Genomic DNA, 27,160 nt, shown 5'->3' on the forward strand with positions numbered 1-27,160 from the left:
TAGAGATTGCTCACACTTCCAGGTTACATAGGTGAGGTTACAGGTACTAAGATTCAGATCACTGTTATTACGAATTACCACATGGTACAGCAGTCTAGGAAATAGGATTTTAAATATCTAGCTGGGATTTAATGAAACAGTTTGGTGATGTTTCCTGCGATCTACAGTTAGGATCTCAAAGACCTAGCGGCAGCCTGCCCACCAAACCCGCCGAGTCCCAGGGACAGCCCTCTGGAAAACAGCCCGATCCAGCGGCGGGCCGGGGCTGCGCAGCTCCTCACAGGCACAGCCCGCGCGGGAGCAGCTCGGATACAGCCGGCGCAGGGGCTCCGGGACGCGGCTCCCGCACCTCCACCTGGGGTCAGCGCTGCTGCCTCTGCTCTTGGATCGCTGTCCTTCGCCCGGCTCCTGTCCCGGCTCCGCGGGCTCGAGCCCCCGAGGGGAGCAGGGCCGGGCCGGGAGCGGCCGAGGGGGAGCCCCCGGCGCGCGGCGCCTCCCGGCGGGAGCGGGCGGGTGGCGCGCGCGGGCCGTGAGGGGAGGGAAATGGCGGCTCGCGCGCGAGGGCGCCTGAGGGCCGGGGCGGGCGGGAGGAGCGGTGGGAATTCGAGTTATTCCCTTGGAAGAGCCTCCGGGGCGAGAGACGGGCACAAGGCGGCTCGGGGCAGGCAAGAATCGAACTGCCCTGATGAGCTCCGCCAGAGCTCGCGCCCTTCGATCGGGCGGCGCGAGGTGCAAAGGCGGCGGGACCGAGCGCTGAGGCGGAGCCCCTCGGGCCGGGCACCGTCGAGGAACGGGGCCCGCTCTGACTGGAGAAGGGGAGCTGATCAGCGGAGAGACAAGGATGGACGGGATTTTCTGGAGCGCTGAAAGCAGGTGTGTTTGATTAGCCTGGTGGGCGAGTTCTGTCGGTGTTGAGGGAAGGAGGTTGCCGTGGGGAGGCCACGAGGGCTCGGGAGCCGCTCTGGTGGGCTCTGGTGGGCACAGCCTGGTGGTACCTCAGGGCAGGGGCCCTCAGGGCTGCCAGGGTGGTGGGGACAGGACCTCAGGGCCTTTTGGGGCTGTCTGGGCTGATGGGGTTTCTGTCCCCTTCCCTGGGGGCTAAAATGAGTTTTTTGGCCTCGTACTGAAATTTTGGTTTCCTCCTTAACACGCCTTAATAGCAGAATAGCTATGTTGGAAATGTGGCTGTGTGTGTATGAGATGTAAAATGTATTGAGAGGATGCCATTAATTCCCGTGTTTGAAGAGCCTGGTTGGTTCTCCTTCCAGTTCCCAGTTATCACAGGCACTGGTGTGTCTTCCAGCCATGGGGCAGCCTGACAGCTCCTGTTCCAAAATACCTGTGCTCCCTGAAGTACATGTGTTATATATGTGTTAAGTATATTTGAAAACAGTGACAGAAAGCATTATTTATGTCTTGATATATTTGACGTGTGCAGTACTAGGTAAATTCTGCTGTATCTGTCCAAGTTTGGCATCCTCAGCTTCAATGCTGAAATGCTTGGGCTGCTGCGAAGGCAAGAGGTGAAATGCCTTCGAGTGCCAGCCAGGTGTTTCAGGTGAACCTAAGAGAAAAGCAGCCCATGCGTTCACTCAGGCTGCCATTCCAGCCATAAGGGCACAGGCTAATTAGGAATTCCTTTATTTTTGCTTCTTTGTTACCATTGTCTGGGTTCTTATCAGGTAAACTTGCACGTGGCTATTGACATCTTTTCTTAGAGAGCCTTTCGTTCCTAAAGTAAAAACTAAAATGTTCTTGAGAGAGCCTTACTATGTAAAATAAGTCATGACATTTTAGCTGTATTGCTTTTAAGTTCTTACTACTCTTTAGGGCAGTTCTGAAGCAGCTTTGTTACTTTTTCAGGTGACTTCAAGGTTACTTTGTATGAAATCCGTGTTTGTTTTTCAGCACAAGCCTACGCATTGCACATGTCTTTAGCAAGTTACATTTTTGCCTGCTCCTTACTCTGAGGTGCAGACAGATCTCCAATGGAAGCAAATACTTGTAAGTTCTTCGGGAGGTTCTGCGTTTGCTGTAAACTGGCAAACATCTGCTTGGAAATACCTTCATGTCAGTGCTGCCTCAAGCAGAGGGGATAAGGATTAGATCCGACGCTGTAACCACGAAAAATGAGGAGAAAAGGGAATGAAAGCGCAAGCACAGACAAAGCTTTGGTGCTGGCTGCAGGAAGACACAGTGCTTTCCGTGTGGCTGTGAAACTGTGTTTCTGTGGGAAACAAGTTGTTGATGCAGCGTTTAAAGTGCAGGGTAACTGCGGGGGGCTGAGTCACTGCAGTGTGTGAGGGGGGAATGGATGCAGAAATTGACTGCAGGCTTTGAAAGCCTTTAAAGCTTTTTGTACAAGAGCTTTTCTTTGATGCCAGCCAGCCTCTGTCTTGGGGCCTTGCCATGTTTGGGCCCTGGGTTTTGGGACACCGTTTCACATCCCACAGAGGCTCATTACTGGCTTTGCAAAAGCGTGCTGGGGCCTTTTCAAGTCAGGCTTGTAAACCAGTTCAGAAGATGCTGGGAGGAGCCTTTAAGAGTTTGGCTGGTCGAGCTCACGGCCTCCCAGACCTGAGGGTCCCTGTGAAAGCAGCCTGGCTTCCCGTGGTCACATCGGGTTACAAACCCCCCTGGTGCTGAGTCTCAGATCCGTGCACAGCAGGACAAGGCCTGGGGTGTGACACGGCAAATGAATCTTCATCTAAAGAGAGCACGCTTCTCCCGTTTGGGTGCAGTCTGGAGAGCCAGAGCGCAATGTATTGACTGGACCCAACCAGTCATGGGCAGTGACAAAACGCTCCAAATCCCTGCCTGGGAAAGCTGCTGGAGGAAGCTTGTGTGTGCTTCTGACCCTTTCCTTTCTCTCTCCCGGTGAAAGGAGATGGTCCAAGCAGAGTGCAGCAGAAATGCTCCTCTGGAGGGAGCTGGCAGCTCTGACCACATTCCCTGAGCAATATCCATAACACAGAGAAAGGCACTCCATGTCATTCTGAGTGTTTCCCATCTTAACCAGGCGTGAGGCTCCAGGCTTTTCTGAAGTGCCAAAATGACAATGGTTTCTCTTGTGCAGGGACATCCCCTTCAGAAACTCTTACTCTGGTGTTTGTCAGTGCCTGAATGTAAAAAATAAATGCACACAAGGCCACACAGAGTGCCTGTCCTGAGAGTTCCCTCCTGTGACAAGGAGTCTGAAAGCTACAGGAGCTGAGAATTTACTGTCCACTGTAGTGTGGAAGACTGGCTTCCAGTTAAACCAGGTGCAGCACTTGATGGAAGGTTTAAAGGGGAGAGTTTTCCTCAGGACTTCTCTGCAGACGTGTGTGGAGTACTCTGCAGTGTTCTTGGTGTTCCCAGTTTGCTGCTCCGAGAAGCTGTGGCTGCCCCATCCCTGGATGGGTTTGAGGCCAGGCTGGATGGAGCTTGGAGCGAGCTGGGCTGGTGGGAGGTGTCCCTGCCCCGGCAGAGGGGTGGACTAGACGGTCTTTAAGGTCCCTTCCAACCCAAACCATCCTGTCAATTCTCTTTGCATGCCGCAAAAGAGAAATCTGACACTTTTTCTTGGTGGAATCATAATGAATGCACGTGTGGGCTGCAGCAAAGCTTCTTTCACAAGGCCAGAGTCTGCTTCAGACCGTGGGTGTGGAAGAATCCAAAACCCACTGCAGTGAGGGAACTTCTACACAGGCTGAACAGCAATCCTGCAGGAAAACAGTGTTGCTGGCTGCTGGATTTCTGACTTAGCTCTCAACTTCTTAACCCTCAGGGATCCTGAAGTTGCTCCAGAAAGGGGCAGAGAGACCCCGAGGCCGTGTGGAGTCACCGTGTTCCCGGGGCAGAATTATCAGGTGTGTCTGTTCCTGGACTTGGCTGCAGTGTGGGAGGGGGAAATGAGCAGGGGGTGAGGGCAGGTAAAGGGAGAAAGAAGGAAACAAGAGAAGAGGAACAGAGCTGTGAGCACCTGCAGCCACAGCCGAGTTCTCCAGGACTCACCAAGTCACACAGGTGTTGAACTGAAGCACTGACACACATCCAGGTGGGAGCTGTGAGCTGATCTCTTACTGTGCAGTGTAGGTGCAGCTCTGCTTGATTCTGTTGGTCCTGCAGAAGTTTTTCCTGTAAGACCCTCCCTCATTTCCTGGGAGAATCAAGGGAGAATATTGTTGATTAACCCCAAGGTGTTGTATGCTCAGTGCATGTGAATTTTTTTTAAAAAGCTTAGCGCTCTGGGAAATCTGTGACAGTACACTTAAAACTTCTAATCAAACAAAAGAAAAATCCCTTGGCTTTTCTGTGTATAGGTGGATGCTCATAGACATGAAAACGAGTTGCATGTGCAGCTGCGTGGCCTTCAGCATCACCCTCAAACCCCAGTGCCCTGAGCAGGTGCGTGGAAATCTGCTGCCAGCTGAATAAAAATAGCCTATTTCAGCATGGGCGAAACAAAGTCTTCCAGGGTGGGGAGAGAGGCAGAGAAGGTGAGCAGAAAAATGTAACATTTCTTGGAAACTACAGGCTGCTCTAGCAGGAACTTGCAGCTGAAACCCTGGCCCGAGGCACTTGCGGAGCATGGACTGTGACACTCCAGCAGTTTGGGGTTTTTTGGGGTTTGCAGAACTGTCACCAGCAGGGAGCACTGAGCAGTGTCAGTCAGCATCAGCCCAGGGAGCAGGGAGTGCTCCAGCTGCAACCCTGCTCTCCATCCTCTGCACAGGGATGGCACACCAAACATTGTCCTGGAGCAGCTCCTTCAGGCACGGGCAGGGTGGAAATGGACACACTGCCTGGCAGCCCTGAACACTGGAATCATGAAATGAAAACTTTTTAATTTTCTTTTTTTTTTATTACCTATTTTGCTGTCTTTGCTGTGAGGTTTCTTCTGGTTTTCCTATTGATGTCCACAGTTGCACATCAGCAAAGTGTTTGGAATGAGATTAAGTGAGGAACATGGGATGAACCTTATCCCTCGTGCATGGCTGGTTCAGTGCAGAGTGTCTGGTTGGTGACATGTATTCGAGTTTGTGTGCATATCATGTTTTCCTGTGTCATTTTTAGAAGGACAGAAAAGCTGTGCTCCTGCCATGGAAACTTGGTTTTCCTGCTTCTGGAACCAAGCTCAACAGGTGGGAATCCTGTGGAGCTTTTTTGCACAGTGAAGTTCTGAAAGGTGAGTCTTGCTTGTTGAGGACTATCAGTTTTCTCAATAATCTGAAAAGCATTTCAATGTTTTTGTGCTTGGCTTAGCAGAAAAAAACTGAACATCACATCAGCTTTGAGCACATTGTGACCTTGCGAAATTTTAACCAAGTGTTCTTCAGGGCAAAGACAATTCTGCACAATTGTACAAAAGCTTCCACGGGAGTCTCCTGTTATTTCAGAGCTTCTGCTGGGGCATTTGGAAAATGTGAAGACAGTCTGGTTCCATGGATGGGAAAAGGGGAAAATGGGAGAAAGGAGAACCTAGATCATTTGGAATAAATAATCCAAATCTGGGATAGTGGAAGGAAAATCAAACAAAGAAAAACACACTGTGAAACCCCCAAACCAACTACACAAAGTTTTTTTTTAAAAATACAGCAAAAAGATGAAGGAAAGAAACAAACCCCCTAAACTTCCCCCCAAATCAACTCGTTCAGGTGCTTGAACAAGATGAGAGAGCAGCATAAAAGCAGGTATTTTATAGAAATGATGTATCCAAGAATGAACAAGAAAGAAGAAGAAAATGCTTTAAACTTTGAGCAGATTAATTTTTTTAGAAACCTGAGCATGTTTCTCCACCAGTGCAGAACTAGTGAGGATCTTCAGGCAGAACACTGTGGGCAAATATGCAGGCAGCATTCTTCAGTGCAGTGAAAATGGAGTACAGAGAGTATTAAAATGTTTAACACAATCATTTCCAGGGATTTATATAGCATTTAGTCTTTTATGAAATGACAGACTGATAAAACTACTTCTGACAAGAGTGCTCAATGTACATTGGCAACTCTTGGGTATGTAGTTGCAAGGGTGCGATGCTGCTTATTCTTGGGGAAAAAAATCTGTTTGACTTGGAGGGAATAGGATTACATTTCCAGAGAGCAAAGAGCAGCTGGTGTGTGCTAAATGAATCTGCAACACAGCATCATGGTGAAAGAAAATAGTTCATAGAGCATCAAAGAACATCACAGTCATTGTTCAAGTTTTATTTGTTCCTACATCAGTTTTCAGTAGAGAAACTTTCAATTCCCTCTGCTCTGAATGCCCTGTTAACTTTCTGCAAGTCTTGTGAGTAAATAAAGCTTGTTTGCCTCGCAGCTTCTGTGCAAAGGAAGTTTTCATCCTGGTTTAAGGCCAAATGCTATCAGGTGAGGAGCAGCCTCCAGCTTTTTACAGGTGAGAGCGTGCCTGCTCAGGCATGCAGAAGCCTTCAAGTCAAAACCCACAGTGCTTGATATCTCACTGCTGTTAGTGCTGAAGGAGAACTGAAGGGAGTAAATAAAGGTGAGAGTGTGGGACTGTTGTGGGTTTTTATGTCTGTGTATGAATAAGGGGCTTTGGCTGGAGGGGGCTGTACAGCAGTGCTTGGCTGCAGTGGAACTAAGAGCTCACCCAGGGACGAATGAGAAGTTCAGGGGTTGTGTGGGCACAGCTTTATTCTGCAGCAGTTTGAAAAAGCTCATTTGGAACTGGGGAGAAGCTTTGCTCATAGCAGAAATCAGAAGCAACAGGAAAGTCTCACCTGAGGCGCTGCTCAGCCACTTCCTTCCCCTCCCTTCCTCTCCCCTCTCCTGGTTCTTTAGAGCAGTTATTCTTCTGTGCTCCCCTCTGGCCTCCTGTGCCCCTGCCCCTGTATTCTCACTGCTTTGTGCTGTTTATTCATTTGCCTCTCTGACTGAGATGATCAAAAGCAGAAGAGGAATTACTGCAACATTCAGCTTCCCCAGAAAATCAGCTGCAGGGCAGGGAAAGGGCGTAGGTGGTGTCCCAGCAGGAGCTCTGCCGTGGTGCCTGTGGAGGGGCAGAGTGTGAAGATGTATGGAGAGAGAGTTCAGGTGAAGAAAAAGGAGTTCAGTGTTGTGCAGGTTGGGGCAGGATCTTCCCTGGACACTGCTCAGGAATACAGGCAGCAGCTCTGATATTGCAGGCTTGGAGTTTTGACAGGCAGGGCACTGGGAAACTCTTTTGGAGCCCTCCTGGTGTTCCTCTGCCCAGCCCAGGAAATGTTCAGCAGCCAGAGCAGTGCTGGTGTGCAGGGAAATGGGGCTCCAGAGCCCTGGTGACCTGGGGCTTTGTGACAGAGCTGAAGGAGCTGCTGTAACAAAAGTGACATTCAAGGTCAACCTTTTTGCCCTTGTTTCATTTGAAAGAGAAAAAGTGTGAGCAATTCTTCTCCCCAAGTTATTCTAGTGGAAAAGCATTGCTGCTTTAAAGACAGAGCTCCTCACACTGGATATCCATGGATATTTTGCTACAGAATCATTTTCCTTTGTAATGAGAGAAAGTTATTTAGCCATTATCAGTAAATAGTGCATCTTAGAAAACTTGATGCTTTTCCTGACATTTTAATCTCTTTTTATATCCCAGGAAGCAAATAGCATCATGATTTCTCCCAAAGTATTAGTGAGATTTATTTTAAACCCACACAACCAAGCTTTGTAAACAGGTGCTAAGTCCTTTGGTGGTGACTCTGAAGTAATGTTACTTTTTTTCCCTGTCAAATTGCTTTTCACCTTACACTAGGATTATATGACTTTCTGTGCCTCACATAGGATTAAATTTTTAACTGTCAGAAAGTTTTTTGGAAATGATTTGCACTTTTTGTAGTCAGAGTCCACATGAGACTTGTTGATTAGGTAAAGACCATCTCCCTAACAACAGGCAGGTGCAGGACACATCTTTAACTGCAGATTTTCAAGTGTGTTAATTGCAGTAGTGGACTGCTTGAGAGAGCCTCTTAAGGCATGAAAATATTTAATAGCATTGGGCTTTTGTCTTCATTTCCGTGTCTGCTCTATAAGCTTGCTGTGCATGAATTAAAATACAAAAAATGACAGGAAAATCAACAGCTCTAGCAGTTAGTCAAATGATGGAAAAGCAGCAGTTCCAGGGAAAACATGAAATATTTTCTATGGCATCAGAGCCTGGAAAGGCTGGTGCCTTTTTGCTGCCCTGTGTAACAGCCAGAGGCATCTGTGCTGCTGCTGCTGCTGAGATGGGACCCTCTGCAGCCTCTTTGCTGGCTGTATTTCATTAGCTTTTATAAACCTCTTGCCTTCCATAGCAGCAAATGAAACTCCAGCACGATGTCTCCCTCCGGACCCCAGACAGCTCCAGCTCGCAGTAACTCAGCGCTGGAGTTGAATAGAAGACAATTCTTGTGTCACTGTCAGCAGCTACAGCACATGGGGCGGCAGCGCCGGGTACTTACAGCGGGAGCGGCGGGGCTGTTCCCGGTTCCTGCCGGCTCCTGAATCCCCCGGGGCTCGGCGGGGGCTCTGCGGGGCTCCGAGCCTGCTGCAGGGCCCTGCTTCCTGCTGGGCCCCGGCCCTGGGCTTCCTGTGCCGGGCACACGGCGCCGGGAACAGCGCCTGCGGTGGCAGTGGTTTGTCTGGGGGAGTTCAGGGAGGTACAAGGTGTGACAAACTCAACTTTACCTTCTGCGCTGTGTGTAGGTCAGAGCTGAACCCGAGCGGAGCGCAGCAACCACAAGCACACCCAAACTTGTGCTTGCTTAGGAGCAGACTCGGTGTGATCTTGCTCAGAGCTAACCAAGACCTGAGCCTTCCAGGCAGCTCAACACAGCAGCTCTCTGATGTTCTCCAGCATTTGTTCATTCTCCTCCGCATGGTCTGTGTTGCACGTGGCACTTCAGTACTGATTGAGGAGTGATTCTGGTGACAAGTCCTGATTAACCCTGCTCTAAGGAGTGACAGAGACTGTTCTCACAGTGCTCACCCCAGGCAGATGTGTCTTATTTTACCCTCTAGAACTGATGCAGCTTGTTTTATTTTCTAGCTGAGGGTTTGGTTTGTTTTGTTGGTTTTTATTCTTTTAAAAGCTTCCTAAGACTCCAGCACCTCACTAGTTTTTGAGTCTAAGGATTTGATGCTGAAAGGCAGCTTACTGAAAAGTCATCTGTAAATTCCAAAAAGAAAGCAATGTTTCCATGCATGTGTTTTCATGGTTTCTTTTTCAGACTACAGAGCATCATTTCTCACACACACACAAAAAAAAATCCCCCAAAGTCTGTCATTTGAGTACAGGTGAGCTTGGTTTCCTTGAGCCTGTCTCTCCTGTTGTGGGAGGTGTCAGCGATTGAGGTTTCAGAACTGAAGCAACCTTGTTTGGCAGGTGTTGCCATCGTGTGTGTGTGGGGTTGTGCTGCTTTGGGCTGGACAGAGGGAATTGTCCTTGTGGTAGCCTGTGTGGTGCCACGTTTTGCTGTGTTTAGGCCTGGGTGCCTGCCATGGTTAAATTCCAAAAGGGGCCATGCCCAGTTCAGGAAAACTGCCTGGATCCTGGGAGCTGGAGGTGACCTGATTTAATGCTGTCAGTCCTTAAGTTGTAGTTTGCAGAATTATACGAAAATTCTTCTGTGATTTATTGCAGAGCTGCTTATCAGAAAGGGACAAATGTATTTCAGGCTTGCTAAGTAATGTGTGCACACAGCAAGCTGCTCTGTCAATGTCACATTAATTATCCCATAATATTGGACTTAATTCTTGGTGCAAACTTAGATGTGCATTCCCTTGCATCACAATAAATCATGTACTAAGCCATACCTGTTACTGCAAAAATGTTTCCAGTAAAGCTGATCCCCCCCAATTAGCTGAGAAATTAATAGGAAGAGATTTCCCCTGTCCTCTGTTTATTTCCTCAGGTATTAGAAATTTATTTCATTCGGTTGGTGTGGACAGACTTGGCTGTTTAGTGAGCACCAGCGTGGGATGGTTTTGTTGCAAAAGTAGCAGTCTAATTAGAAGATTGCAGTTTTCTGTTTCTGGCCTAGATTTCAGTCAAGAGATGAGCTGCTGTAGTCAGTGCATCCAGTTTCCCTGATCTTTGTCAGGATTCTCTGCAGCTAACCTTACAATAACTGTTTCTGTTTTGGAAAGCTCTTTGTTCAAATTAATCCTTCAGATTTTAATTCTTGTTTTAAGAAAAACCCTAATCAACAACAACAAATCATAAAAACCAAATCCTGTCTTCTGGGTATTTAGGAAGTGAGAGAAAGCATCATAACTTGCTGTTGCTCTGCTGGAACAAACGGTGAAAATTACTTAATCTAGTTTCAGTCTTTGTTTTATGCTTGGCAAATAAAAGAAATTGAGGAAAAAGAGACAAGTACAAGAAATGCTGGCTGTTCTGGGATTTATTTTCTTTTGCAATTGAGAACTAGTAAACCTAGTTACCATCTGACTATCAAAACCTTTAGTCTGTCAAAATATTGTAGTACAAAATAAGATGGACAACCATTGCATCTGATGAATGGGAACAGGGAAAGGAAAACCAGGTTAGAGAAATATGAGAGAGAACAGGAGGAATACTTTGTTTCCTGGCAACTTTCTCACAGTACACTGCAGCCCAGAGATGCTTCTCTCTAAATTCATTGGATGTGACAGTGATGTGAAATTTTACAGCTTGTATCACAAGCTTTCCTTTTTGTTCAGTCTAAAGCTCTGCTTATGACAGCAGGGAAAAGAAACCCAGGAGGTGATAGGGCTTCACTTCTGATTGGGAATTTTGCATTTGTTGCTGGTGTTAGTGATGAATAGCCCAGAGCTGCTATTGCAGATGTAGGGCTGGCTTTTCTGCTCACTCTCTCCTTCAGTTGGTAGGTACAGGGGGACCATCAGGGCACAAGTTTTAGCTCTCACTGTGTCTAGCTCCACACTTGTTTAAAGCCATCCAAATAATTGCCTGGTATCAGCAGGTGCATTTCAGGAGTTTGCCAAATAAGTGAGCAAAGGCTACTGGGCAGTGCCTTCTGTCCACGTGGCTTGAGGTGCAAAATCTGAGTCAGGGAAGTCACAGCTTAGATTATGTTTTGAAGAAAGACAAATAAACCAGCCAATACACTATACCACCACCCACGAATTAGACAAAGAGGCTTTAAAAGTACCCTGTGTTTGCTGTAGAATTCCTCTATTTTAAAAATACTTTCTAATGACCTCTTGACTTAGTCTCTGCAGAAGAGCCTTCCAGGAGTACCCAGCTGACCACCCTGATCCTGCTTTCCAGAGCAGAACTTACTCCTTGAGCAGTGATGCCCCAATGTCCTACCTGCACCTACTCTTTGTGAGGTAAGCCCACAGGAAAGGACAGTGGCTGGAGGGCCGTGTTGTGTCCCCACTGAAGTCCTGCTCCCAAGATCCTGGAAAATGGTTGATCAGGTTGAGGTAAGTTTTGTTGGCTGTGTCTGAGGAGATCTGTGCTGTGATAGGCGTTGCACGCTGTGCCCTATGGAGCAGATCTCTCAGGGCTGGCAGCATCTTGTGTGCACCTTTCCTTCAGCTGGGGAAGCCCACAGAGCTGAAGAATCCAGGTTGTTGGATGCTGTGTGTGCATTGTTGCCATGGGCTTCTCTTCTTCATTGTGGCTCTCACACAGCGTGAGACGGGATGTGATTAATGAGCAGACAGATTTGTTTTAGGAATAGCTGAGATAGTTCATGTCCCCTGGTTATGGTACAAGGAAATCATCCCAGCAGGTCTGGCAGAACATGCTTCATTTATCTCTAAAGGCTCATTATCTGAACAGGCTCACAGAAACATGCCAGGGAATGCCGTAGGAACATGACAGCTCATTAATCATGTAGTCCTGCAATAGAAATAGACATCAAGTGCATTAACTACTCCTCAAACAGTTACATTTGTTGGGACTTTCTCTTAGCTAGTGTTGAAAGATGGCTAATTTTCCAGAAACAACACTCACTTATGCTTCCTTGTTTCTAAATAATCAGTAAAGTTTTAACAGGAAAATATCTCGAGAAACAACAAGTGTCAATACAGATTAATTGCTTGAAATTCTAAGTCATGTCCTGCACTGAAACAATTACTCCTTTAAAATGGAGCAAGGTAAAGGTTGTTTGCCTCCAATTTTATTACATGATACTCCTCTTAGAACTAAAGCAAAATCATGTGAAATAAAAGATGCATAATTCAGGCCATGAGGTGGAGAATGAGGAATACATGCTGGGACACTGGTTCTTCTTTTGAGCTACTTTTATAAAAAATCCTTTCAGTCTTTTCCTTGGATGCTGATTTACCTCTAGGAACTCTCTCAGGAAGAGTAAACAAGGTTTACGAAAGGTGGTGATGGGGTCTCGTGCCCTTAAAGCACTGTGGGGGTTTTCTCCCGTCAATCAGCAGGCCTTGTAGCCAAGCACAAGTTAGTCTCCTTCTTTGGAAATACAGCCTCTAAGGTAAAACTCAGCAGACCACACTGGTGTGCACCAGGAAAAGTTTAAAAGCCCAGTGTCAAGAACAGAATGTGCTGTGGGCTGATAAGCTTTGAGCAGGTTTTCTTAAACGGTTCAGGGATTTTGGTGAGTCCCTGGGGGCAAAGCTCAGTGCAATTTCTGCATAGGTTTTATTTTTTAGCTAGACTTTCAAAATTGAAGAAAAATAAAATCAGATGTGTACAGATAAATTATGGAATTGATACAGAGAAAAGTAAAATTAATAGGAAATGCAGAAATGTATTAAGAATGTAGGCTTGAACACATTAGACAGTCATCACTGTGCCTGTTGGATATAGATCCCTTGCCCAGCTCTTAATTGTCATTCCTACTCTGTGCAGACATCATTTCACATTGTGAAGTTTGTAATCCTTTTGCCTGTGGCTTGAATAAAAGGCAGGATTCGTGCTTTTGGCTCTTACTGTCTTTATGGTGTTTCTTTCAGTAGCACATTCTGTGTTTAATGAGGCTCTGGGGTGCAAAATTTAAAGTGACATCCTGCTTTCATGCAAGTTACTAGCAAATGGCCAAAAGCACCAGGAATTTACCTTAACTTCTGAGAACCAGCCTGGAGCAGGAGAACAGGAGAGTGGTTTAGGCGCAGGTTTGGTTTTCTGGGACTTGTGAATGACACTGGTGGCACCTTGCCCCAAAAATCCTGGAGTCGTTGGTGCCACTGGAGCTCAGAGTCTGGCCTGGCAGTGAAGCTGGCATTGCTGGCAAAGAAAGAGAGCTCTCAGTGTGAAGAAGCAAACTGTCTACCAGCACTGGGCAGGAGCAGGAGCAGGTGCACTCTCATCATAGCGGAATCAGGACTAATAAATTATTGGCAAAATGCTGCAACTCATTTGTGATTGATTTGATACAAACTTTCCCATTTATGTTTTTTCTTCTGAACCATGGGAAACGTTTCCCTTCATTTGCTGCTTTGATGATTTATCAGTTCTGCTTTTGAGTCCAGGTGTTTAGATAATAGTGAAAAACTCTGGAATAGGTGATCCTGGCTCCTGCCTGATAAGGGAAGCTGTTTCTTAGTCTGCAGTACCAATATGTATGAGTTTAGTGAGGAAAAACAAAGGGAAATGTGGATGCATTGATGTTTCCCTCTGGCTTTTTCTCCCATATTCTTTGAAAATAGTATCTTTCAGTACCAGAACTGTGAACTGTGGAGGGGTCAAAAGGACTGGGAGAGTATCAACCATGAGAGCAAAGGATAGAGAAACAAAAATGAACCGATTGAAAGGTTAATCAGATTTATTTCATTTTAAATCACTCAGCCCTGATGCTGTAGCATGAAAAGCCCAACAGAAAAGCAGAAGCAAGAGCAGTGGGCAGAGCTCAGCAGCAGGAATTAGCCAAGGCATTGGGCCACGTTAGTGGGAGATGCGTGTAAATCTGGATTTGGTGGCTGCTGCCTAGGCTGTGCTCCCTTGGACTCAGCACTGATTGCTGCTGGGAGTGAAGGAGGCTTGTGCTCTGTCCCTCTGAACACCTGTCATGAGCCATTTGGATATCTCACAGTTACAGGACACTGTGCTATGGACATGCAAGTTTATTTATGAACTCGTTAACGACTCTAACAAGACAAGGGTTCAAAATGCAAATCTTGCATGAATGTGTCTGGCAATGACTCCACACAGAGCTGTTGCTGTTATGGTCCCTGTTTGCTTTAGGCAGCAGCACATAATGAATTCAGACACAGAAAAATGACTGTATTAATGCACTAGGAACAAATCTAGATACTTGTGAAATCAGTGGAAACTGGAAATGTACTCCCATCATACTGCCTTCATCAAATTCCTTTGCAAATAACTTCTATTTTTTTTAGGTTCAGGTGGTGTTGAACATGCCCCAATTTAACTGCATTAATTATTACTGTTTCATGATAGAAGCCTGGAGATTCAATAGTGTTTTCCTCTCACTCTAAAATAGTGTCATAGTTTTGGATGATTGTGTGCTGTCAATTGTGTATGTTCCTCAGAAATGGCTGCAGATATTCAGCACTTGGTAAGTGTGATCAATAGGATCTGAAAGCACTGGATGATTCCTGGAGGTAAGGAATGTGTTTGTTTTATGAGGCAGTAATGCCTGTCAGCTCCAGCCTGTTGAAAGACTCTCACTCTCTGTTGCTGCTTTCAAGCTCAGGTGAAAGTTTTCTGGACTTGGAAGTTGATTAACACCTAATTGTCATAGACTGTGAATTCATAGTAATTTCATTTTGTAATAGGTAACCTGCAACTTGAAGGGGACTGATTTATTTCTTTTATTATTTGTTTTCCTTGTGCAAAATGCAAAGAATTCTGAGAAGCAGAGATAATCACTGTACATTTGTATGTTAATGCTGCCAGGTAATCATCTTGAAAGGCTGGATATGATTAACACCTTGAATCATAAACTGGGGAAAATGCACAACACTTGACAGGGAGGGAAATGTCTGCTACAATGTGAAAACATCTGGCCAGGAAATTGTTTTCCAAACCCTGAAAATCATAAGCAATTATCAAGTGTTTTACCTGACTATACTCATCACTGTGTTTCAGTGACACTTGAACTGATACCATGTTTCCTCTCTCAGCATTCTGATTTTTGGATAATCACCCTAGATCTGTGTTTTGCACTCTTCCATCTCCCTGCCTGATGTGCACAGCGAGTGCTTCCCTGGTGCACTTGAAGGGACAATCAAGGCTGCAGATGGAATGAGGCACTCGTGGCAATCAAGGGGAAGAGCTTCATTTGGCAATTCTCATCAGGAGGGGTCTGACAGGAAATCCAGGTGGCCCTAAAGCAGCTGGAGCTGAATTCCAGGGAAGGCAGCCTGCACATGCCAATTTTCTTAGCATGGGCTGGGGGTTTCTGTCAAGAACTTTCCTCGGGGTGAACGGATGGACTTTGGGCTGTGAGAAATTGCCAGAATGTGGTGGCAGTTGTACTGGCTTATCATAATAATTAAAGAGGACACTTGTCTATGATACCCAGCTGCAAACCCTACATCAAAAGAAAGGGCAGCTCCAGCCTTTCCATACCCATTCGTGCATTTTATTTTTATTACAAATTTTCCCTGAAGAAAAGGTGGAGTGATAGAGACAAAGCCAAAGGATGCTGGGTTCCCTTTGACTCCGAGAACATGTATAGCTCATAAATCTGGATGCTGTTTCTGGCTTTGGAATATGGTTGTGAACCATTCATGGTTTTTATTGTGCTAATAACCCTTTTCCTGTAGCTGGCCTTGGACACTCAGAAGAAAACTGCCTTTTCATCTCAGAAAAGGAGCTTCCTGTTTCTAATCATTCCAGGACACACCATAAACCTGACATCCCTAGTGGTTGTTCCTCATCTCAGAGATGAAAGTTGCAGTAAGGAAAAATGGCACTCTGTCCCTCAGCCAGCAGGTTCAGAGTAGGTCAGGTCCTGACATTCTTACACAGCTCCAGGAAGAAAAAGAGGATGTAAATCAGGTTGGTTTGTTAAGGAAATGAGGTGAATTTTCACCTCAGGTGGTGACAGTGCTTCCCTGGCACCTGCCCTTAGGCTGTGTGAGGTCAACTCCGCTCTGTAGTAGAGTTCCTCACAGTATTTTATCAAGCAGTGCTTTTTGGGTGAACCCCCTAACCTGACACAACAAGAGGGGCCACGAGGTACTGAAGATCACACATGAGCACAAAATGTTACTGGCTTTTATTTGAACTTCAGGTACCATGACCTCAGAGAGGGCTGTACCTTCCTAGTCTGGTGTTTTCATCATGCTAGAAAACCATGGAGGTTTTAGTTTGAAAGTGTTTCTACACTGTTTCTTTGATTTTTAGCAGATTAAGGGAATATTCTTGCTTTTTTCCCCGCAATGATTTTCTTATTTCATGAGCTGGAAAAATAACAGGGAAATTTTCAAGCAATTTAGTGATTTTACTCTGAAGTATAGTGAAAAATCAAAGTCTGAAAATATTTCAAGGAAAGGCTGAAATAATCAAATGAACTTTGGAAAACATAATTTTTCACTGCAATTGAATAATTCATATCAATGCATACAGGAGGATTAAAGATAAATGGAACAAGGGAATTTGAAATGAGAAAAAGGAAAGCTTAAGATGAGATAAAAACAGTCTGAATTCTGCATTTTGAATTTGCCTGGTTTAAAAAAAAAAAGAATTAGTTTATTAATTTCAATCAGCACATTCTGGTGTTCTGGTATGAATATAACAACATTTCCTGCAGATGACCTGCTGGGAATTTTTTTTTTTTTTTTTTTTTTGCAACTTTACGAAATAGTTGAAATACAGAGATTTCTGCTGGAATTCTGCCCTATTGTTGGACAGTGGATTTCAGACCTTGTTTTCCTTAGGTGATCCCTGTTTGCTCTGGGGCTTGCTTCTTTCAAACTCTCAGGAGTTCCAAGATCTCTGAGCCATAGGTAAAGCTGTTTTAGACCCCTTGTGTCACTCGAGGTGGCAATTGGAGGAAAGGACAAGGTGGTGGGAAATGGACTTGATGAGTATTGGACCCTAAAGATCATCCAGTTCCACCCACCCTGCTGTAATGGTTAAACTGACAGAGGAGGCTGTAACCAGGCTAATTCATGAAGAGTTCTGTGTCCAGAGGAAAGTAAGTGCTAATCTAATTAAAAATGTGCAAACGAGAAGGCTGGCGTTAAATTCAAGCAGGGAGTGAAAACTGCATGCTCTGAGGACCTGGCCTGCTTATGCTTGAAGTGGCATTTCCAGTCAGATTTGAGAGGGTCCAGGTAAGCACAGGGAACTGGAAAGGTGGTGTGCTTCTGAATAATCAGAAAGGCAAAACCCAGGAGGAATTCATTGAAACCAAGAGTGTTGGTTTCAATGAAATCAAATGTCTTCAAGAGATGTTTAAGAGTATGCATTGTTGTGCCTTGTTCAATTACAAACTTAACTTCTTCTGCTGAGTCTGTGCATAAGTGTGAGCACAAAAATTCACCTGCCATTTTTCCACCTCTAGGAGGTTAAAATCACTGCTTCATATTACATGTTGAAAATGTTTTAGGTATTCCATTTAATTCACATGCTCCATTTAATCTGCAAGTTAGGTGAGCCAGAGCTGACTCCTTCAGTCTCGAAAGCCAGACATACCTGAGGTACATCTGGGGTATGAAAAGGATTGCAAGCGGAGCAGCCCATTGGACCTCTGGAGACCTGGCTTTGTGTTTGTCTGCTGCTGACTGGCTGGGTCTGGAGAAGCCACATTGCTGTGCTGCATCCTTGGTTTGCCTCTCAGGAGGGAAAAGATAATATCACTGACCTTTAGAAAGCACTTGAGATTAATTATTTATAGATTAGAGAGCATTACAGGACAGGTTTGCGTTTCTTTCAGTGTAAAAACTTGCTTACTTTTTGAGTGGCAACAGAGCTTTTCCCCTCTCAATTATTTATAGATGAAATCACAGCTTAATGGTCAGTCCAAAGCCAGTGGTGTTTTGAAGAGGAGGCTGAAGGCAAAAGATGACTGAGGCCATTGGAAGAGTACATTTCATTTGCAATAGGGTTAAACATCATTACATTTATTAAATGTCATGATCTAGTAATCAAGGAAAGATAAAAATCTCTAGGAGCTCTTCATTGAATGACGTAAAAAGTAGCTCCAAAGGCTCTTTGTGGTAATGTCTCCAAGTGAATGTCTTCTACTCACATTCTACTTTCTCGAATCCTTGAATATGGAGATTTCAGGAGTTCTGACATATTTCTAGTACTGAGCCCTCTGAAGAGATGAGTAGGTTATGCAATTTCTCTTTTTTAGTAAGTCACAGTAAGCAGCATCTGTATTTCTATACAGCACAGCCCTATTGCTCTTTTAAACAGTGTGCTGACAAAACAATTTCACTATAATTGAAACAGCTCACTGCCACTCCTCTAGAGAAAATAAAACTGAATTTGATGCCCTGGTTGTTACTGACAAGACATTTCATCATGAAAACAGTTAAAGTTCCATTTAAATCATTAGACTAGGTTATAAACAGCAAAATACCTAATATCCGAGTTCTCTTAGTTGTTCTTGGTGTGAACTTTGTGCTGCACAGAGAATATTGACACAAACAACAGGAATCTGCAGAGCTCTGCAGCATTGGCTTTATGGAAAACCTTTGGCCATAGCATTTGTACTAACTGAGCCTCTCCAGTCCCCTGCCCCGTGTTGGTTGTGAACTGGAAACCACTGCTGCATAAAAACAGAAACCCAAATATTTGTGTCTATCCAGCCAAACAAGGGATGTCTCTGGGTTAGCAGTCTAGCTGGTTCCACAATGGAAATATTGAGAAGCAAATATGCAGCAAAAGAAAATCATTCTGGGTATTATCTTGTACTCCTGAAGGTCCACTCGGTTATCCACAGTTCGGACACTCAGTGTGGATAAAGCCTGGCAGAGAAACCAGCTCGGTCTGTGAGGGCTTCCTTGTGCTGAGTACTTGCACAGGAAACACGCTTGGGAAATCTTGTTTGTGGGTTCAGCTAAAGCATTTCCCTTGCTGAAACCTGCATTTGAGTGCTGACTTACCTAACTAAATAACTTTGGAAAAAATCAGACAACTCACTGAAATTGCCTAAAAATCACTGCCTGAAACATGTGAATGTGAAGAACTAGATTAAAAAAAAAAAAAAAAAGGCAAAAAAAAAAGCAAAAATGAAACAATTAAAAAAACCATGCCAAAACCCAGCAGCTCCCAAAGGGAAAAAACCAACCATCAAGCCAAGCCCAAGCACTGTAAGAATTATATTTCACCTGCAGACTTGGAGTGCTTGACTGCCTGGTACTTGAGCAGAGATCAGAGCTTCCATAATCCTGTTGTCATCCAGTGATAAAACTGGAGGAAAATAAAAAGGGAAAAGAATGCTTCCAGCTGAGATGGGAACAAAATCTGCTGAGAAAGAATTCATGGGTGTTCTTAGAGACAAAACAGGCTAAATATTGTGATGGACTTTGTGGGTTTTTTTTCACCTTGACACCGGGAAATACTCAAAGGGAATATTTTTCCTGTGACTTGGGTAGTGTGTGCCTGTTGTGCCTCGGTAGAAGGAGGGTGTGTGGGTTTCTGGTGTTTCTGTAAAGCAGTGATGGAAGTGTCTTTTAGCTAATTTGGAATAGGCTTGACCAGAGCATTTGCTTGGCTTCAAGCTTTGCCTAAAATCACAGATCATCAAGGTTAAAACCCAAGAAAGTTCCGATTTACAGGCGAGGTTTGTGCAATGGTTTCAGAGTGCAGGAAATTAAATAACAGTTCACCATAATCAACACTGTGGTTATCAGGGTGGTTTGAGCTCTTGAAAATACATCCTTGAGAAGCTTGAACTTGCTGAGTGAAGGGTATTTGTGCTGGTTAGGCATCCATGTGAAAACATGGCTTCTGAGGTCAACAGAAACCTCGCAAAACTTGTGCCGAATTTCATCTTTCAGGTGAAACTGCTGCGGTCTGCAGAGTGCTTGGTATTCACTGAATTTGAACAGGAAAAAAGACCTGGTGCCCTTGTGGGCTGTAGCTCTGGGGAGTGTATTTTGTGCAGAGGGCTTAGGAATTAGATGTCTATGTTCTTCCTTTCTTGGTGCTGGTGTAGCAGAGAGGTGGATGAGGTGTGTGAGCCATCAAAAGGAAATGCAGAGCTCAGATCATTTCAGTGTCTCTAAGCCAGATCTTTTGTAGGCAGGTGCTGCTGCCTATGAGTGGAGCTGGAGTCACAGCTCTGGGAGAACCTTGCTGTGAGCATGTGCACATAATTTCCTTCACGTGAGCACCCCTTGGATACAGCTCCCTTGCAGAATTGTGTTCTCTCTGAGCTCACAGCTCGATCTGTCTACCTCACTGCCCGTCCCTTTGCCATTAGATCCAGCAGAGGATGAGTAGGACAGGTTGCTGTGTCTCTGCCCTTTGCTCTGAGGGACACTGGCCCTGGTTTCCTTCTCTGGTGCTCTGTGACTCCATTATCAGCTGTTCTTGGCTTGCTTTAGCTTTGTCTTTTCAGGTGCCTCTGACCATTACAGATTGTTTCTGCGAAGCATCTTGAAGATGTTGCTTTGCTCTATTGCTCCCTGAACAGACTTTCAAAGCCTAATGTCCCAATTTTTGTAACAAATTTGTGTATGATTGGAGAATACTGTCAAAAGATTGTGTACTGCTGGTGGTTCTGATCATTTTTAACTTTGCTTTTTATTCCTCTGCAGGCTCCCAATTTTCTTTCACGTCAAACGTTTTACCTCAACCTTCAGAGGACCTTGCTTCCCTTTCCCCTTTTCGCTCTGTCATTTACCCAGAGGTTGGATTCTGCCTGGGTCCATTCTCCTCAAGTACACCTCTGTGTGCTTTTTCAGCATCTTCACCCCACATTATAGGTGACAAAGTTTCTAGAAACATCTGTACTTCATCCTTTCAAACGCCTTTTTGAACTCTACTAATCCTGACAGTGACTCTCCTGCGTACATGGCAGCTGTCCATCGTGATGATCCGTGTCCCTCTTTATTTCCCAGCGCCACTCCAGCTTGTCCCTGTTAGTCAGCTCTGCCTGGTTCTGCCTTTCCCTTTCCCTGCAGCGAGTCTGTAACCTGTGCTTGGCTGGCCAAGGGCTGCTGCAGTGACATTCTGGGCACTGCTGTTTGCTCTGTGGAAAGGGGTTTGGTTTCTGTTCCTGCTGGGAGCCCTTCACTTTAAAGGCTGACTGCTCAAAGTGAGAAATCTGTTCCCTGCCTTTGTCCAAGGCAGCACAGGGGCAATTCACAAATAATCCCTGTCCAGAAGGGGGCTGAGCTGACAGCTCGTGGTGGTTCCTTTTCCATTAGCGTTTGGTCTGAGTTATTTGGGGCTTGAAGAACAGAGTTGAACTTGGCCGATGTTTCAGTATTTGTGATTTCTGTAGAATTTTTTTGTACTTCATTTCATTTTACATCATGAGAGCTTAGACAAGGATATGATGTTTCCTTGACACTTTTAGCAGTAATGTAAAATTGTTAATATGGCATCAGACAAATTGATCACACCCTGCATGCTCTGAGGGGTCAAACCACTGTGTCACGTAGATGTTTTTCAGTTTTGGCCAAACAGAGATGGAAAAAAGTTTGCTGGAAATTTAAATGTTAATAAGATTTTGCTCTGCTCTTTTTATGGGCCTTCTTAGAAAAATGTCTCACTGGATTGCTAAAAATTAAACATGTAATCCACAGAAGATGTTAAGCACTGATTTACTTCCAATGCTTTGAAACTGAATTCCAGAGCACATTGCTTCAGTTTCATATCTAATTTTTAGTGCTTATTTTCCTGTTTGTTTTTTAAAGTGCTCTTCCGTAGTTGGTTTTTGTGTCCTTTAACAAATGGTATAGACTCTAAACAGTGACAGCGTTCTCTGAAATTTATTTTTTTTTATCCCTTTTCTTCAATTCCAGCCCTAATTAATTTAGCTGCTGTATTTCAGTGGATGAAGTGATTCTTATGCATGAAGTCAGACAAACGTTTTAGGCTTGTCTGGGATAAAAATTTCAGGTGACACACATTGCAATTGGACTAGATGATTGTTGTGGGTCCCTTCCAACTGAAATATTTTCTTCTCTGCAATATTTTGTATTATTGCCAAGTCTTGTGGAAGAGTTCTGCCTGTCTTGACATGCTTCAGATTATCAAACAGTTCATATTTGGTCAGTGCCATCAATATCTGTTTATGACCTGTTTGGATGCAGGTGCTCCTTTCCTTGCAGCATAAACTTGAACAAAGCCTAACCTGATCAAATTTTTTTTTAAAATCCATGTTTAACAGTCAGGTCCTAAACTCTTCTGATGTTCTGTGGTAGAAGGATAAATTTAACTGTTTCTCATAACCCGAGAAAAGATAAGCCAGAAAAGAGTTCACGTCATGTATCAAGAGTGTTAATTCAAATAAGTAACTTATTTTTGTACCGCAGAAAAGTTGAAGGCAAACTAAGACTGGAGCTTAGCAAAATGTTTTAATGACCCCTACAGTATGCTGGTGGGGTATAAGAAATGCTACTTTTTAATTTAAAATAAATCCAGCTTCTGCCTAATGTGTCTGGTGGGCAATTTGCAATTATGATCTTCATGATGAGATTCCTCCATGAAATGAGAGGTGTATTATAATTTAAATAGAGCTGTAGATCTGGTTGATTTTAATTTGTGACCTAGGGGTCAGCAGTGACTGGGTGTAATAACCCTGTGGTGATGTGACTCTTCAAGGCACATTTGGATAATGAGAAATCATAACTAGTTATAGGGAACATGATGATTTTTTTGCCTTTGCAATTCCAGAATGCTGCTCTCTGAGTCTCCATTTTATATGCTTAAAACTCCAGTTAGCATGGGGATTTTTTTTTTTTTTTTGCTATAAAAACCTCTGAAGCTGTTGGCAGCTTCTGATTTACAGGGGTTTACAGATGTCTCTTGTTTCAGCATGCAGCCACAGTCCATGGTTTGCTCTCTCCTGGAAATTCAGCCTCTCCTGTCAGTGGTGTTGCCGGTAGTGGAGGTTTTGGTGCCCTTCATCTTTTTGCCACTGTTCCCCATTGCTGTGATTTGGGTGACTGGTGCATGGCAGTTTTATTGCCTGAGATGAAGTGACAGAATTTATGTGTGTGTTTTTAACTGCCAAGAGATAAAGAGCTAGCTGCTGTCTTCTCCTAAGCATTTAAAAATGCCTTGTGCTAAGACATCAGAAGTGACTTTGTTTTTTCTGTTGAGTGCTCCTGCATGTGTCAGGGGTGAGAGGGATAACAGCACTGCCTTCGTGTCCCTGCATGTGCACAGGCAGTGCTGCTGTCTCCAGTCCAGCAGCAATGACTCTGCAAGGCTTTACAAAGTGTGGCCGTGTTCTCGGACCCCAGACTGAATCCAGTGTGTGCACATTGCCCTTCAGAGCAATTCCTTCAGAGCTGGAGAAGGAGGGAATGCCCTCCTCACACTGCTGTGCTTTGACAGATCAGCTTGATGAAATCGGCAGTACCTGTTGGAAAATTAATGAGCCTGCTTCATTAGAGTTAATAGAGGAGACAGAAATGATTATCAAATTAAATTTTAGCATTACAAGATGCTTCACAGATAACATGCAGCCGGTGCCTCGAGAATGCTAAGTTCAAAGTAGGCAAGGATGCGTTTAGTCAGGCTTCCTGCAATATGTCTTTATGAAGAAATATTCACGGGGTAAGCTCTGGTAGTGGTTTTGGTTCTCATTTTACCTCAGGTTGTCACTTGGACACCTCACTCGGGCACATCAGGAATTTGTCTCTACCTCCTTCCCACTGAGCATCTCCCTTCTCAGCTGGGCAGTCCTGAGTGCCTTGCTGTGTCCTCTGACAGTCCCTAGGAACTGGTTCCAGTTTGGAAGGGCAGCCTGAGAGCAGAAGCAAGCCCAGCCTCCTTTCATGCTGTGTCTGCACAGAGTGAGCAGGGAGCTGAAGTTCCCTCAAGGAGGAACAGTACAAATGTGCACTTGGATAGGATGGATGGTTTGCCCGGGTGCTGCTGGACTGGGTGCAGAGAGGAATGGGGAATGGTGGCAGAGGAAAAACAAAACCTCCCTCACTTTTGATTTATAAAGGCTTAACACAACGTGTCTGGGGGCCATGGATGGGCAGAGAGGGACTGTGAAAGCAAAATAATCCCGGGTTTAGAGCAGGACTGCAGAAATCAGAGAGCTCTCAGTAAACCTTGGGAGCTCACTGAAAAACCCTGATGTGCTGAAGAACTTGAAGAGAATGGCTGGGGGAGACAAGTTTTGAAGGTCTAATTTTGGAACTTGGGCACCTCTGGGAAGAGCAAAATGGCAATAAAATAGTTCTGGTTATACCTCTTGTGTCTCATTCTGATTCTGGAGAGGTCTCTGCACTGGCATGAGAGCATTTGCACTCTTAGAAATGGAATATAGCATTGCAAGTGCCCACTCTCAGCATGTGCAGACCAGAAATGTGATGTCTGAGCTCAGGCGGCCAGGGTTTAGATCTGGCTGTTTTGTCTGCATTTTCCTTCCAATAGCAGGCACGTTGTTTTCCAGTTTAAGAGGACTCTTAAAGGAATTCTTGGCTTGTCCATAGGTAAAAAGCAACAGTACAAGCAGTGTGCATTTGCTGGGATTACTACGTTTGTATTAGAAAGATGTATAAATACTCATTTATATTTGAGAAAGTGTTGCCAGCCTGCTCTGTATTGACACTTCAAACCTTTTTCTTAACCATTCTTCAGAACTTTGTCGAGGTACTGCAATAGAAGCAGAATTTTTACATACTGGAAAGCCTTCACAGTGAAGTTTCTGGATTAATTTACTTCTCACTGTGTGAGAAGTTATTTATATGCATTTCCTGTAATTCAAGTTGTGAGCTAAGTCTCTTGGTTTGATACAGATAGCCCTGAGGTGGAGCTTTTTCAGACCCAAGTCAGTGGTGGAAGGGGCTTGGGAATTCCTCAGGAGAAGGACTGATGATGCAGACTGGTCAGTTCAGAGTAGCAAAGGGAGTCACTTGGAGGGGCTGCTTTAAACAGCAGACATTTGAAATGTGCATTGCATTGCACACCTGGAAAAGGCACATGGTAGAAGAGTCTTTAGGAATCACTCTGGGACCAGGTACCTGATCTGCTTCATTCAGTGCTGGTTCCAGCTGCCTCTGGATCAAGTCAGTCAGTCCCAAAGGCAGTTTCCAGTCCCCCTTTGCCATGACGGCAGTGGCTGAATGACATTATGTGACCCCCATCTAGGATATCTGTCACCAGTGCCTGAAGTCAGTGACTGCTTTCAGTCCCCAAACAGCTCAGCCTCCCTCTCCTTGGCAGTGCTCCTTGGAGGGGTTTCTTGTCTCTGCTCAGAGGGGTGTGCTCTGGGATTCCTGTTTTATCCAGTGCTTCTCTGGGAGCCCTCCTTAGCACATCTTGGAGCTTCCACCTGGTGACAGCAGCCGCTCTTCCCTGCTCCTCCTTGTGCTTCCAGCTCTCACTGAGTGTGATCCATCCCCTGCTGGGCACCACCAGGCACTGGCACCAGAGACCCACGGTATTGTGACCATGAGGAATGGACAGAGTCCTCAAATCCCTTGGATTTGTCTTATCCTTAACACATTTCACACCTTGGCTCCTGTGAGCGTGATTGCTCTGATTTTGCTGGTAAATGCAGAATCAGCAGCTTAAAAAAGCTGTTCTTTGCTAAAGCTACTCACTGATTTGAGTGCTAAATGCAAATCTTATTATGCCATTATTTGTTTAGTGTTTTGAAACCTCATTTGCAGCCATTTAGTCTGTTTGGTTACTCTCTGTTAATAGAAGCATCTTTGCAGTTAAATGTAGCAAAGGTCACTATTTTTTCTTCATGACTCATTTCCTTCAGAAATCCCACACCTACAATAACCTGAGAGGTTTTTCCATGTTGCTCATGACAACTTCTCCAGCAATCAATAGCAAGTATGTATTTATTGTCCTTGAAAATGTGAGCTCTAAATTGTATTGATATAGCTGCATTTTTCTGGATGCATTCAGTCTCCTGATGCATTTTGGGGCTGAGAGTTCTCCTTTGCATTGATTCAGGGTTGGAATGCTACAAAATTTGTTCACTTCAGCCTTCCTCGAGGAAGAAAAAATGCATCTACTTCCTTGAACAAGAAAAACAAGGAAATTATCCAAATTTATTTAATTGTAAACATGCAATCTCTGCACTCTGCAGTCCCCCAAGAGCCCTTCTGGGAGAGTGAGGCTGCAGATTCGGACACATTCCTGCAGCTGAACTGGTCAGGAGAGTCTCCTTTACCAAGGGAGCACTGGAATGTGTCCTAAGATAAATGGACCTTTTGCTTCCATGGAATTAAAGCTGAGGAAGTTACTTAAAACTTTCTTAAAATGCAATGATGGGGAAATTACACCTCTAAAAAAAAGTACTTTTTTAAGAAATGATGTGTTATTCCTTGATTAAGAGAAGAAAGCCTGAGCAAAGAATCTTAAATTAGATATCTATTATGCCCCAGGCAAGCAGGCTTCCTAAGCAGAAGGAGGTATTGATCCCATGTCTGGCTTTATAGCACACGAGCAGGAGTGCAATCCATTATCCAGTGAAAGCAGAGCCACTGGCCTCCTGGAGCATTCAGTTGGGCTATTACTTTATCTGCTTTCATTGATGCTGCTAATGGGATCATATTTAATTGTTCCATGGAGGTGGAAAAGACGCTTGTTGGTGAGTCCGGGCTCAGTCACAGGGTGACATTTCAGGAACAGCAGCAGAGCCTGGGGTGGGTTCCTGAGCAGCTGTGGCCTCTCTCCTCAGACTCTCCCTTGGCTGGTCTGAAGGGGTTTGTGTTCATTTCAGGTGAATTCAGTGCAGGCACTCAGAGTTTGCTTTCAAAGAATGTCCCTTGAATTGTGGGAATTATTCAGGGAGTGGCTGCTACTGCAGTTTTCTCATGTCCCACTCTCTTTTCTCAACTCTTGTGATAATAATTTATTACAGCTATTGATCCAATGAAATCTTTCTGCTTAGAACTTCATCACAGACATGCGTGTGTGATCGTGTAATAATATATGAAAAATATTTCATGCATATACACAAACGTATATGTGCACTTGTGCATATGTAATATATAAATATACACATGTATCTATTTGTATCATGGCTAGGGGAGATCTGTGGCTTGGATCCCATTTGCAATTAAATATCTTTTTTCAAAACTGTCTCACCTTACACTTGTGCAAGGATGGATGTATCTAACAGATTGAAGCTGAGTTCAAGTGTGGTAACAGA

The 27,160-nt window shown here is 44.6% G+C and overlaps 2 long non-coding RNA genes across 6 annotated transcripts in view; one reads left to right on the forward strand and one right to left on the reverse strand.

The window, feature by feature from the left end:
• LOC119700967 overlaps nt 1-11,108 on the reverse strand; it is a 49,822-nt gene extending 38,714 nt beyond the window's left edge. The window contains exons 1-2 of one of the 4 annotated variants that reach the window (XR_005256951.1): nt 8,411-11,106; nt 3,997-4,141 (exon numbers count right to left, since the gene is read on the reverse strand). This is a non-coding gene — a long non-coding RNA (uncharacterized LOC119700967). Of the gene's footprint in view, nt 1-3,996; nt 4,142-8,410 lie in introns of all 4 variants that reach the window. The other 3 variants (XR_005256953.1, XR_005256954.1, XR_005256952.1) reach the window with 3 other exon arrangements.
• Nucleotides 5,428-27,160, forward strand: part of LOC119700968 — a 136,807-nt gene continuing 115,074 nt past the window's right edge. For both annotated transcript variants that reach the window (XR_005256956.1, XR_005256955.1), the window contains exons 1-2: nt 5,428-6,483; nt 11,166-11,285. This is a non-coding gene — a long non-coding RNA (uncharacterized LOC119700968). The remainder of the gene's footprint in view (nt 6,484-11,165; nt 11,286-27,160) is intronic.

This window comes from Motacilla alba, chromosome 4 (assembly GCF_015832195.1).
Source record: "Motacilla alba alba isolate MOTALB_02 chromosome 4, Motacilla_alba_V1.0_pri, whole genome shotgun sequence".
NCBI classification, from domain to species: domain Eukaryota; kingdom Metazoa; phylum Chordata; class Aves; order Passeriformes; family Motacillidae; genus Motacilla; species Motacilla alba.